General features: G+C 42.5%; 1 protein-coding gene across 1 annotated transcript in view; it reads right to left on the reverse strand.

The window, feature by feature from the left end:
• The window catches only part of LOC120717254 (sodium channel protein type 2 subunit alpha-like), a 218,048-nt gene that overhangs the window by 22,631 nt on the left and 183,366 nt on the right, over positions 1-12,051 (reverse strand). The window lies entirely within an intron of this gene.

Genomic DNA, 12,051 nt, shown 5'->3' on the forward strand with positions numbered 1-12,051 from the left:
CATTAGTTAGCACTGATGGATCTTTGCTGACTTCGCCAGTAAGCACCGAAACACCAGGGTTTCTCCCCAGAGGCTAAATCTGCGTCCTCGCTCCTGTCTGCACTGACCTCTAAAGCTAACAAAGACAGAGCATGGCACAAATCCAGCTGAGTCTCAGGGGAAGCTCATTAATATTTCAGGTACTTCGACATAAATAAGTTTTAATCCATTTTTACAATTTATCCTCTGGAGACCATGAATGTGTGAAGATCTTCAAGGTTGTTAGGAGCCATTAACCCTCCCTGTCACCCAGATGTTCCCAGTTGCTTCCATTCTCTCATCCTTTATTCTTTAGTTAACTCATTAAACACACACACACTTACACACTCACACTCACACACAGCCTGTGTGGCGTCACAGTGTCCACGGAAGGTTGATTGCTCAGTGTGTGCTGAATAATGCCTGAGGCTCTTAGTAACTGATCACCAAGCCGGAGTGCTGCTCTTAGCCAGATTGCTTCTCCTTAACCACAACTCTGTGTGTGTGTGTGTGTGTGTGTGTGTGTGTGTGTGTGTGTGTGTGTGTGTGTGTGTGTGTGTGTGTGTGTGTGTGTGTGTGTTAGGTGACAGGTCAGGTGGCTCAGGTAGCAGCTTCCTGCATCTGTCTTCTGAATTCAGCCAGCAGACCTCACAGCAGCAGACAGGCAGGTTTGTTTCATGCTCAGAGGCACTTCGGCAGGCCTTGCTATGCTTGTAACATAAATGACACCATGAGCACCACAACCGGCAGCACGGGTCTGTCTAACAGAACAGCCTACCAGATCAAAGTGTGCAAAGTGTGAAGCTGGAAAAGTTATAAAGGGTTTATCTTCAGATGTAAGATGAGGACTCGCTGCTCCTTTGTGTTGATAAAGAGCCCGATGAGGTGCTTTAGATCATAACGGTCCTGGATGCCCGCCCCCTTGGAGTTTTTTGGGGTGCATCCAACTGGGAAGAGACCCCGGAGTACTCTCCATAGAGATTACATATCTTGTCAAGCGTGGGATTACCCAGAAATAACTGGAAAACATTGTTGGGTAGAAGGGTGACCCAATTTCAGACAAATGAAGGAAAATGTATTAAATGTATTTTTATGGTTTATGAGACCATCTGAGCAAATTTTCTCCAATAGCAGAGGGTTATCGTCATAGTCAACCAAAGACATGTTGGAGAAGTTCTCGCAGATGGAACAAATTTGTCTTTTAACATATGTTGAGTTACAGATCTAACGCCAAAACCCAACCCTAACCAAAGAATCGAGAATGAACCCAAAAACGAAGTGAAAAAGAATCACAGAAGGTTTTAAAATCTACCCTGCATCCTAAACTCTAAACGAGAATCCCTGTATGTCAAACCACGATGCTGAGGCCCTGCTACTTCCTGTTAAAAACATTTCCGATGTCAGTGTGGGTATGGGCCCTGTGTCCTCAGGTCATCCTGGTCCAGTCCAGCTCATAATAATTATCTCACCGTCCATTTCTGCCTCGGCCCATCTATCAAACATTCACACGTCTCATTCACACCTATTGATGAATCAAGCAGCGCACACACCCCGCAGGCTGGACGTCCCTCAGCTGGTTGTGTTTATGTAACGACTCAACTGGATCCGGCAGCTTTCCAGTTTCTGGTTGTGTAAGAGGAAACCGGGCCAGTGGGTCAATATCTGACACCAGGAAGCAGAACTCTGACATGTGTGTGCAGGCATGCATCACTCGTGTTGTGAGGACATGATGCAGCTCATGCAGTCATGTTGTCAGGACTTCCCTCACAAATAATAAATCCTCGGTCATTTATATTTATTTATTTGTCCATTTTTTTTCTTGAGGAAGTTTTCAGTCTGCTTTGTGCAGGTTTGTGAACTCTCCAATTATATTATTTAAGGGCTGTGACTAAATAGTATTATTTTAAACTGAAATTTTTAATTACCTAGGTTACAGTGTGTGTGTGTGTGTGTGTGTGTGTGTGTGCATTGATCCCAGCTGGTGGTGGCGGTGTGTGTGCTGTTGTTTATAGTACTGATCAGCGTTCTGCTGTTACAGTCCCAGTTTCACCAGCCCAGGTCGCTGGAATTTGATTGGCTGTGCCCTTGACTCAAACACCAATAGATCAATGCAGCTGATTGGCTAACATGGCAACATACCTTGACAGGTCAACCAGTGACCTTGCTGCTTTCCAACAGTCGATAGGAGATTGCTGACAGAAGTCTGTTTTATCAGTTTATTCATTTAAGCCTGTTTATAGGTCAAAATATGCCCAACCTTAATTATGTTTAATTATAGTTTTGGCCACCTGGGGGCAGTAATATCACCGTTAAAAGTGAGGAAAGAACCTCCTACACCTACTGCCACACCAGGGCTCACAAAATCGCTAGCCCGACGTCCCGGGGCTAGCGATTTTTCCAGTCGGGCTACCAAAATCTATCTCTGCCCTGCCCATCGGGCTGTCATAGAAAGGAAAAATATATGTCAATGCTTTTGCATTCTTTCAGAAATGTAGCTGGGTAATTATGTCATTGGCATCGGTGAGCCACTGTCAATATGTGACATATTGAAATCGCGTTTGAATTTGCGCTTGTTTTTTTGCTTTCACTTTGCAATCGTGTGAACTGTGTATAGAGAGCGACAGTACTGATTGGTGAGTGACGATAATTTGTGCACCAATTCCTCTGACATCGTCTTATCAATCGTTAGCTTACTATGCAAACATGACAAGTGAAATCTCCCGCAGCAAACTTAAACATGTGAGAGGTTGATCGCGCAGAGAATCGCTGAGCTTATGTGAGTGAGCGTGTAAAAGCATTTCAGTTCTGCTGAGCCAAATAAGACAGGTCAGGGTGAAGAAGTGACAGCCAAAGAAAAGCTTACCACAAAACGGAGAAGTTATGACAAATCAGACTATAAGGCAAAAAGAAAGTGCAGCTTTATGGTTTCATGGACAAAATAATTTCTGTGGCTGCAATATGACGAGCTAAATAACCAGGGCTGCACATAAGTGGTCCGCAGGTGCGCATTCGCTGTCAAAAAAAAAAACGCGCACAAGATAAGAAGTTGCAACGCGTGTTTGCGTACATAAGATTTTCAGGAGGAGGACAGACATTTGTTTAGAACTCTTAAAGATGTCGAAGAAGCTCCTTTAAGCAATTACTTTGGTTTTCCTCCACCTCCAAAGAAATGTCAGAAGGAGTCCGAACCGCAAAAGAAGCACGTATTCTTGGAAAAGTGGTTGCAGGAGGTGAGCTGGCTTCAAACAAATGATGAACGCACAGAGATGTGGTGCAGAATGTGCCGTGAAAATCCCACTCTAGTGGAAAAAAACAGCCTTTTATATGGACGCAAACGCGCGTTGCAACTTCTTATCTGGTGCGTCTTTTATTTTGACAGCGAATGCGCACATGTGGACCACTTATGTGCACCCGTGTAAATAACATAATGTTCTGCCGGGTGTGTTGTTGGTTTTCTCTCGATTTCTGAGTCGACAAGCGCCTTTGTTACTGGGACCAGTCATTTTAAGAAAGGCCCCCATTAGAAGCCATGAGAAATGCAAGAAATGCATCATTGCTCAGTCTGCAATATCTTTCCCAGAACAAACACCAATTGCAAATAACATACTAAAAATAAACCTGAAAAATCTGTTTAGAACAGTGTACTATGTTGCAAAGAGTGAACTACCACTGGCACAATGTAGCAGTCTTTGCAAACTTCAAAAAGCAAATGGCCTCGATCTTGGTTCCACTTGTCTCTTACCCGTGACTTCAGCGGAAATTTCAGATTCAGGCTCTGACACAGACTGATTCATGTCCTATACAGTTCTTACAAGTTCATAGAAATGTCTGTTCAATTAGAACCAAGTATTTGAGTTGATGATTGTAATTTTTATAATGTTGTAATTTGTGTTTCAACAATTTTTTGATTAATGTTTTGTTTCCTGTTACAATATTATACATTAAAGTATAATATTGTAACAGGAAACAAAACATCAATCAAAAAATTGCTCTCTTTTTTATTCGGGCTACTAACATTTATTTTGGGCTACCAAAAACTGAAGAGTCCCTGCCCGAAGGGCTACCAGGGGTTTTGAAATTTTGCGAGCCCTGCACACACAGAAGTTTAGAGTAAACACCCCCGTCCTTTTCCAGCTACGTTTGTCTCAACAGTATATATCTGCTCTTGCTCTCTACCAACATCTTAAATAAATATCTGGCTCTTTAGCTTGTGAATACTCCACTCTATGGTTCACCAGCTGCCCACTAACTGTCTCTGTCAGCTGTTTGCAGCTGAGTAATTTAATATTGATTCGGCTATAATAGATTTTTTGATTGATAAGATTTAATAAATTATCAGGAATAGTAAACAAAGAAGATCCAAGGTGTCAGTTGCACTGATAAGGCAAGAGCGGCTCTCTATCAGTCAGGATTTGGACCAGAAGCTGATATCGAGCACGCCACAGAGTTATGAATAAAAACTGTAACACACAGACTCTAACATCTGGAAATCCTGTACTCGGTGCTCAATTTCCTATTTTGAATTAAAAAAGTTTCTAAAACAAAACACAAGTATCACACGAAACTTCTAACCTGCATAAATAAAACACGATTCAGGCCAGAGACCATAAATGTGGAGTCATGTTGACTTAATCTAATGTGACAGGTGTCCGCTTGGTTCCAGCAGGACAGTCAAACTGGACTAAAGCCCTGCTGCTGTGAGAGGGAAAACCCTCCGTGAAACAGCTGCACGTATTATGATGAGGAGGTGTGTGAGGTGGATACAGTGAAAGAGGGAGAAGGTTTATAAGTGTGTCCGTGCATCAGCCGTGGATGTGTTTATGCTTGGTGACAGCGTGAGCCATCTGTGTGTGGGAGCGCGTGTCAATTTCTGGACCACCTGATCCCCCCAAATTCACCTCGTTTAACTCGTTAAACGGATCGTAGCAATTAGCCTGGGGATTGGGCCAACCATCCACGCACTCACTCACACACACACACACACACACACACACACACACACACACACACACACACACACACACACACACACACAGAAAGTTAAAGGCACAGCTGAGCCACTGGTCGAGCACACGGGCGACAGAAAGATTTTGTTATTTATTTCCATGTATTTCTGATTGGATGTGAGACTAATTTGACCTCTTTTCAAAGTTCAGTTAATATTTTTCTCACTGTTGCTTCGTCTGCTTTACTTTCACTTTATTTCACTTCAAAAAGCCGCACTGATAAAGCCGCACTGATAAAGCCGCACTGATCTCTACTCCATTAACTGTCTGCTTCATTATGTTGGTGATGCTGGTTTAAATCCATTCTAAAGTTTCTGTGCAGGTGAACGAGGCAGAACATCACTTCTTCAAATTACAAACATAGTTTGTATCGATTTTATTGGGTCTGTCTGTGCTTTCAGTGGCTGGATTTTTATGTAACACACCTTGTATCTCTTTTTGCGAGTGCTTCATGAATATAAAATCTAATAATGTACTAATAAGAACTATTATCTTACAGCAGTGGAGCTGGATGCAAATGTATCTGTGAGGAAGAAAAACATCTGATCGAATTCTGCCCACATCATGATTCGATGTCTACATGCAAATGAGCTTGATGGAGTTGGTGAAGACCAGCACAAAAAAGTGAGACTGCGGAGACGAACAGACGACAGGTTTGCCTGTAGCTGCTTGGCGAGACAACCCAAGCTAAGTCCTTCTAGAAGAAACAGCAGCCATCTTTGGAACCAGTCTGTCCAGTTAATTTGTCCGTCGGTCAGTCAAATCTGAAATTAACTCATATTTTTAAACAGTAACTTTAGTATATTTAATGAAAAGTTTTAAAATCATGCCGTGAATATATTGAGAGTTACAGGAAGTGAAGTACAAATGTGGCGCTTTTTATTCTGCATTATTTTTCCATCATTGAGTCCTCATAATGTCTGTACAGGCGTTTTAAAGCCAACCAACCAAATCAGAGGAACAGAAAGAAATGCTGGTGACCTGGATAAACTTCAAAAAGTGCATTTTGGGTCAAACTGCCAGCTCGAAATCAGAGACAACACAAACGATGGACTGTAACGCCACCTGTTGGTTTCAAACGCCACAGTTTTTAGCTTCATGGTGGTGTTTCAGACACTTCATTGTGTTGATGAAAGGGTGGAGTGCTGAGTTATCAGCTAAGCTTGACAGACATGTTAACATGAGACTCTGTGGGAATCTGACTCACTGTCGAAGCCTGCCTCGAGCGGCCATCAGAGGAACAAATTACAGCAAATTTTGCCTGCTGTGTATTTTAAAATCAGAGATCATTGACTGAGGAAAGCTGTTCCACAGTTGGGGCGCTCCAACCTCAAAAGCACGATCGCCTCTGGTTTTAAGATCAGAGCGAGAGACGGTTAGAAGGGTTCGATCGGAGAGCCGGCTGCGTTGATAAGGCAGGAACGTGTCCACGTACAGCTTTTTGTGTTAATAACAAAATCCTAAAGTGGATTCTGAATTTCACTGGAAGTCAGTGAAGGGATGCAAGGATAGGTGTAATATGTGACCATCGGCTAGTTTTGGTTAGCAGCTTTGAACTAAGTGGAGACGAGCTATGGACGACCTAGAGATGCACACGATGATCAATCTTTAACCCCATTCACAATGTGTCAGGGGCTGGGTCTGTGAGCCGGCGTTTGTGTGCTTTTGTGTTATGCTCTTATGTTAAAATCATGTGCTGTTCTTAAGTTTGGTTTGCTGGTTTGTTTTTTCTATGCTTCGTCTGTGTAGGCACTCCCTCTGTCTCGTGTCAAGTTTGCGTGTCCCAGTTCATGTCTCTTCACATTTCCTGTTTTATTTTGAAAGTCTTGTTTCTATGCTCTTTGTGCTTAGTGTACTTTTCCCTGTGGTGTCATGATTATTTGTGTCAGCTGTGTTTCCCCCGTTACCCTTCTGTGTATTTAAGCCCTCTGTCGTTCTCTGCTCAGTGTTGGTCCGTCTGCTTGTCTTGTGTCGTGTCACAGTATATTTTCTGGATTGTTTTCACGCGTCTGTTTAGGTCTCTATTCATGTTTCGAGTCATAGTTTTTACAGGTGCCTGTTCAGATTCACGTCACGTCACTGTTTTCATGTTGAGTTTAGTTTATCCCAGTTTAGTCTTGCCTTGTTTTTCTGTTTTGGACTTCGGCTAATAAACTGCTGACTTTTGGTTAAAGCTTCGTCTCTCTGGTGTCTGCTTTTGGGTCCGTTTCACAGACATGGATGAAGTTTGCATGTGCTGGATGTTGTTTGTTGTGAAATAAAGCGAGCATCTCGCTCAGATCTACAGAGTCCCGTCATTCATCACGGTCGCTGTCGCTGACTCGCTGAATACTTTCATCATTAAAGACCGACTGTGCATACAGGAGCGCTCAGCTCTGACTGAAGTTCATCTCGGGTAGTCGAGGAGAGCCCAAGAATCAGCTGCTGCTGTCCTGGATAATTTCATGAGCAACAAACACACACACACTCACGCACACATGGGGGAGGTGGTGGTGATGAATGGGCAGGTAACACGATCTGCTTTTGGTGCTTCTCCTCGTCACAACAAACCCCTGTGAGCAAAGCCCCCTGGGAAAAAACGTTTGCAACGTGAGAGATGAAGAACGAGAGAGAAGGGTGAGAGAGAGAGGGAAGAGGAGAGGACGAGGTTATCTCTGAGCCTGTAATATTGTTTTATATAATGTTTGAACACAGGGAAGACAAACTGAGTTACAGGGACACCTAAAATGTACAAATACAGAAGCAGAAGGCTGTGAACTAAAGTATATGGACGCTCTACTAAAACGGTTTAGAATCACTAACAGAAACGCTGGAGCCTCAGACTGATCATTAAAAGACATGTCAGGGTCACATTTCCACAGGAGGACGTGCTGTCTGTCATTTCCCACAATCTGTGGTTGGAGCGTTTTGAGGATTTTGCATTCAGAATAAGACTCAGTGTGTTTCAGATTAATACTCCCAACCTGAAGCTATGGGAACGTGATGATCCCGGGGAGTTGCCAGAAAAGATTTAAAGCCATTAAATACAAAGAGGGATAATTGGACCGCACCACCACTTCCTGCTCAAGGGGACAATGTGTGTCTTCTTTCATTTAAAAACAAAGTATTTGTATTTAATTAAATATTTGCGTTTAGTGTTTAATGATTTTGATTTTCTTCTTTGGTGTTTAGTTTATTAACAAACCAGAGTTTACTGCATTGTTTGTTGTTTACAGTTGTGTTTTGTTTAGTTACCCCTCGTGTGTCATAGTGGTCTGCTCAGCCATTGTATGACCCTTGTGCGTCATTTCATGTGTGGGTCAGTTATGTGTGTTTGGGCACTCATTTGGTTTGGTAAGTTTTGTTTATTTGACGTCTTTTATGAGCTCAACATTTATGGCTTTTGTAAATATGATTTTTGGGGGTTAAATAAATGAAAACCATGTTTTTCTAATAATTCCTGTGACTCCTCCTGTTTTTCAACTCGGTCCTCAACATTTACCTTAAAATTAAGTTCAGCTCTTTCAGTGTTTCTGTGGTAACCGTGGTAACAACTACTGATCTTAGTAGTTATTGCTTTTTTTTTTTAAGGAAACCAATGAGAAATCAAAAGAAATGACCCAATTTCAAAAGGCTGTAATTAATAAAGTAATAAACACAAAAGCTTGCAGTAAATTTTATAATATATGGGTGAATATAATGTTTTACATACAAAGCAACTTTCACAAGCGCCCAATATGTCTCACTTGGATGAACAGCATATTATATGTCCATCTATCATCCATGCATCCATCCTGCTGATGGAACCTATTTTATATATGTCAGTAATCACATACGTGGTTCTACATGTGCAACTGAAACTGATGTGTTGGGTTTTCTGCCCTGGGTTTGTCTCTTAGGTATCACGTACTGGAGATGTTTTAGGACAACTATGAACAAACAAAATCAGTTCAGTCATAATTATCCAACCAGGTGTTTGTACGGTTGTTTAATAGGATAGCTGTGCTCTTTGTGGGGGTGTCAGGGGTAGAGTGCTGTTAGGAGGCAAGCCTGTCACAGCTGTCACAGGACGAGAGGTTGGACAGGTTCGCAGTCCATCATAAGGCTCATAGTTCTGTGCGATCCACTGGGTTTAAACATCAGTATTGGACACTGAGAGGATGCAGTTTGCGAGCCTCTCAGTGTTTACAGCATGGACATTTAATCATTTTACACAAAAAGTAGCGCTTTTGGGGGTTTATCATTATGAACTCCATGTTCCAGACACAGAGGAAATAAAAAGATTGTTAGTGCTAAGAGTTAATATTCTTTATCTCCACTGGACTGATTAATACAAGCCCAACGTGTCCTGGTTTCCATAATTGTCCACTTTTTCATTGTGTTCTGAATCCTGTTGTTTTATTTTTTAACTTATAATAAAACTCGTCTTAGAAAAATATGCATTTAATGTAACAGAGTTGATGCATCCCACCATTTATTTTCCTCCGCACGTGTGTTGTTTCTGCTTTGACCTGAAGCGCCTCATATAAGACCACCACCAGATGTTTCTTCTACTAAGAATAATCCATCCAGCATATATGTAATTAATCGGTCAGACAATTCAAACTGCTGATTTGTGCTGTTTGAGCAGCTTTGGAGGCCCTGTTAAAAATGACAATGATAAAAGTGAATGTACATGTTTAAATGAACGGAGAGGAAAAGAAGTGGAAAAAAAAACAGGAGAAGAAGAGGAAGAGAAGGAGGAGGAGGAGGAGGAGTGCAGAGGCAGGTGTGCTGCTGCTCAAGTGCTGGCTCAGGAAAACACATTCAGCCGCTCATTTGTCATAAAGAGAAAAAGCAAAGAAACATCTGGTTCCCTCTGTGCAGCTGCACACACACAGACACACACAGTTCAGGAACACAGTCTGCAGGAAGTAGCAGGAAACACTTTTCAGAATAAAAGCCCAGGAACAAAGGCAGCTCAGAAACTGTTTCTGAAGAACATCAGGACAGAGATCTACATGAATGAATCCATTACTCTATTAGGATAATCCAGTGATTTACAACTTTAATCAACTTCACATTTACCTTTAATGACAAACTATCTATCCCAGGGGTGGGCAGTCTCAGTCCACGAGGGCCGGTGTCCCTGCAGGTTTTAGGTCTCACCTTGGGTCAACACACCTGAATCACATGATGAGTTCGTTACCAGGCCTCTGGAGAACTTCAGGACATGTTGGCTGTGTCCCAATTCAGGGTCTGCAGCCTTAAATACGCAGCCTCAACATCCTCAAGGGCCGCTAACTCAAAGACCGCTAAGGCCGGAAGCTGCGAGGCTTGTGAAATGGGACGGTCTAGCCTCCGTTGCGCTGCCCAGGTTGCCTAGCAACCATGATACTAACCACTGGAAACGTGTCATACAGCTTTGTTTGACAGAGATGAAGGAGAAAATCTTTTGTTCATGTTTGTTTGTTTCTACATGAGCTTTGATCATTCTCTGTGAGATTAAGCTCAGCTATTGAACGGCGTATATTTAAAGTAAAGGCTTTAAAACCAAGTTAGTACAAACGCCACTAATGTCACATGACTTTGCCGACATGTTGCCAACAGTAATGTTTTAATGTTCTTCGTTATTAAACATTTGCACATAAATAAGTGACATCATATTCAGTACTTAAAGTTTACTCTTCGGCCGCCCCTCATCCGCCGTTTTTCTTCAGCACAATTATCCACACCCACCGCAGCGCTATGCATTCTGGATATGTTGGGCCACGAAGGACGCATTTGAGGGCCGCATTTCGAGCAGCCTTCAAATTGGGACAGCCTTCGTCGTGTCGCTGTGACGTAATTGGCCTTAAAATGCGGCCTTTAAAGCTGCAGACGCTGAATTGGGATACAGCGGTTGAGGAGCTAATTTAGCCGTTTAAATCAGCTGTGTTGGTTCGAGGCCACATCTAAAACCTGCAGGACACCGGCCCTCGTGCACTGAGATCGCACACCCCTGATCTGTCCTGTTCGTAAAGGCTATTTGGTGTGAGGCTGTGTTGAGAGTTTGGTTCGCTTTGCCAACAAGATCTTGACAGAAGGATGTGGGCCTTCTGCCGTCACTGAGTGTGTGTGTGTGTGTGTGTGCGCGCACACACACACACACACACACCGTGACATACCCATGTGCATATGTGAGATAAGAGGTAATTCCCCACCTCTCTCTTTTTATCTGCTACTGAAAGCACGGATGGTTATCACATTTAGCTAAATAACACACACACACACACACACACACACACACACACACACACACACACACACACACACACACACACACACTATATGATTGGCTAAGCAAATGTAAATAACAACACACATCATTAGGTGTGTGTGTGCGTTACAGTAACGCGTCATCTGTGTGCTCATGTGCAATACTGCCGGTCTGCGAGCAGCTGGTCCTCTCTCCTGCCCCGGTGCCTTCTGGGTGTTAGAGTAACATCGTGAGGTTCAGTGTCACGGCAACCATGTCTCACATCTTGCCCGCCAACTGTTTCCGTGACAAAACTCTGAGTCGTTAAAGTGAAACTTCCTTTTTTTGTATTTCTTCTTTTTCTTTACTTCCTCCTCATTTTTCCCTTTCCTGCTTCGATTCGTGTTTTATTTTGCACTTTTCACTTTTCTTCCACTCTTCGTTCTCCTTCTGTGTTTCCCCCTTTTGGTCTTTCCATCTTTTAAATTCCTCCCTTTCATTTTACTTTCATCTCTTTATTTCCTCCTTCCTTCCTTTCTTATCATACTTCTTCCTTTTCCTTCTTACCTTTTCTCGTTCCTTTTGTTTTCATTTTCCTTCTATTACTTCCTCTTTTTCCTTTCTGGTTCTTCGTACCCCTCCATCTCACTGTTCATTTTTACTTTTTCCATCTTTTCCTTCTTGTTACTTTTGCTCCTTATTTCCTTTTATTTACACAGGAAGCAGGAAGCTTAATTTCTTCCCTCTGTGCCTTGTTCTTGCTTTTTCTGATTTCTTTCTTCAAACTGTGTCAGATTTATTTTCCTTTCTTCTTTCCTCTTCTGCTCTCTC

This window comes from Simochromis diagramma, unplaced genomic scaffold (genome assembly GCF_900408965.1).
Source record: "Simochromis diagramma unplaced genomic scaffold, fSimDia1.1 OVJJ01000097.1, whole genome shotgun sequence".
Classification (NCBI taxonomy): Eukaryota; Metazoa; Chordata; class Actinopteri; order Cichliformes; family Cichlidae; genus Simochromis; species Simochromis diagramma.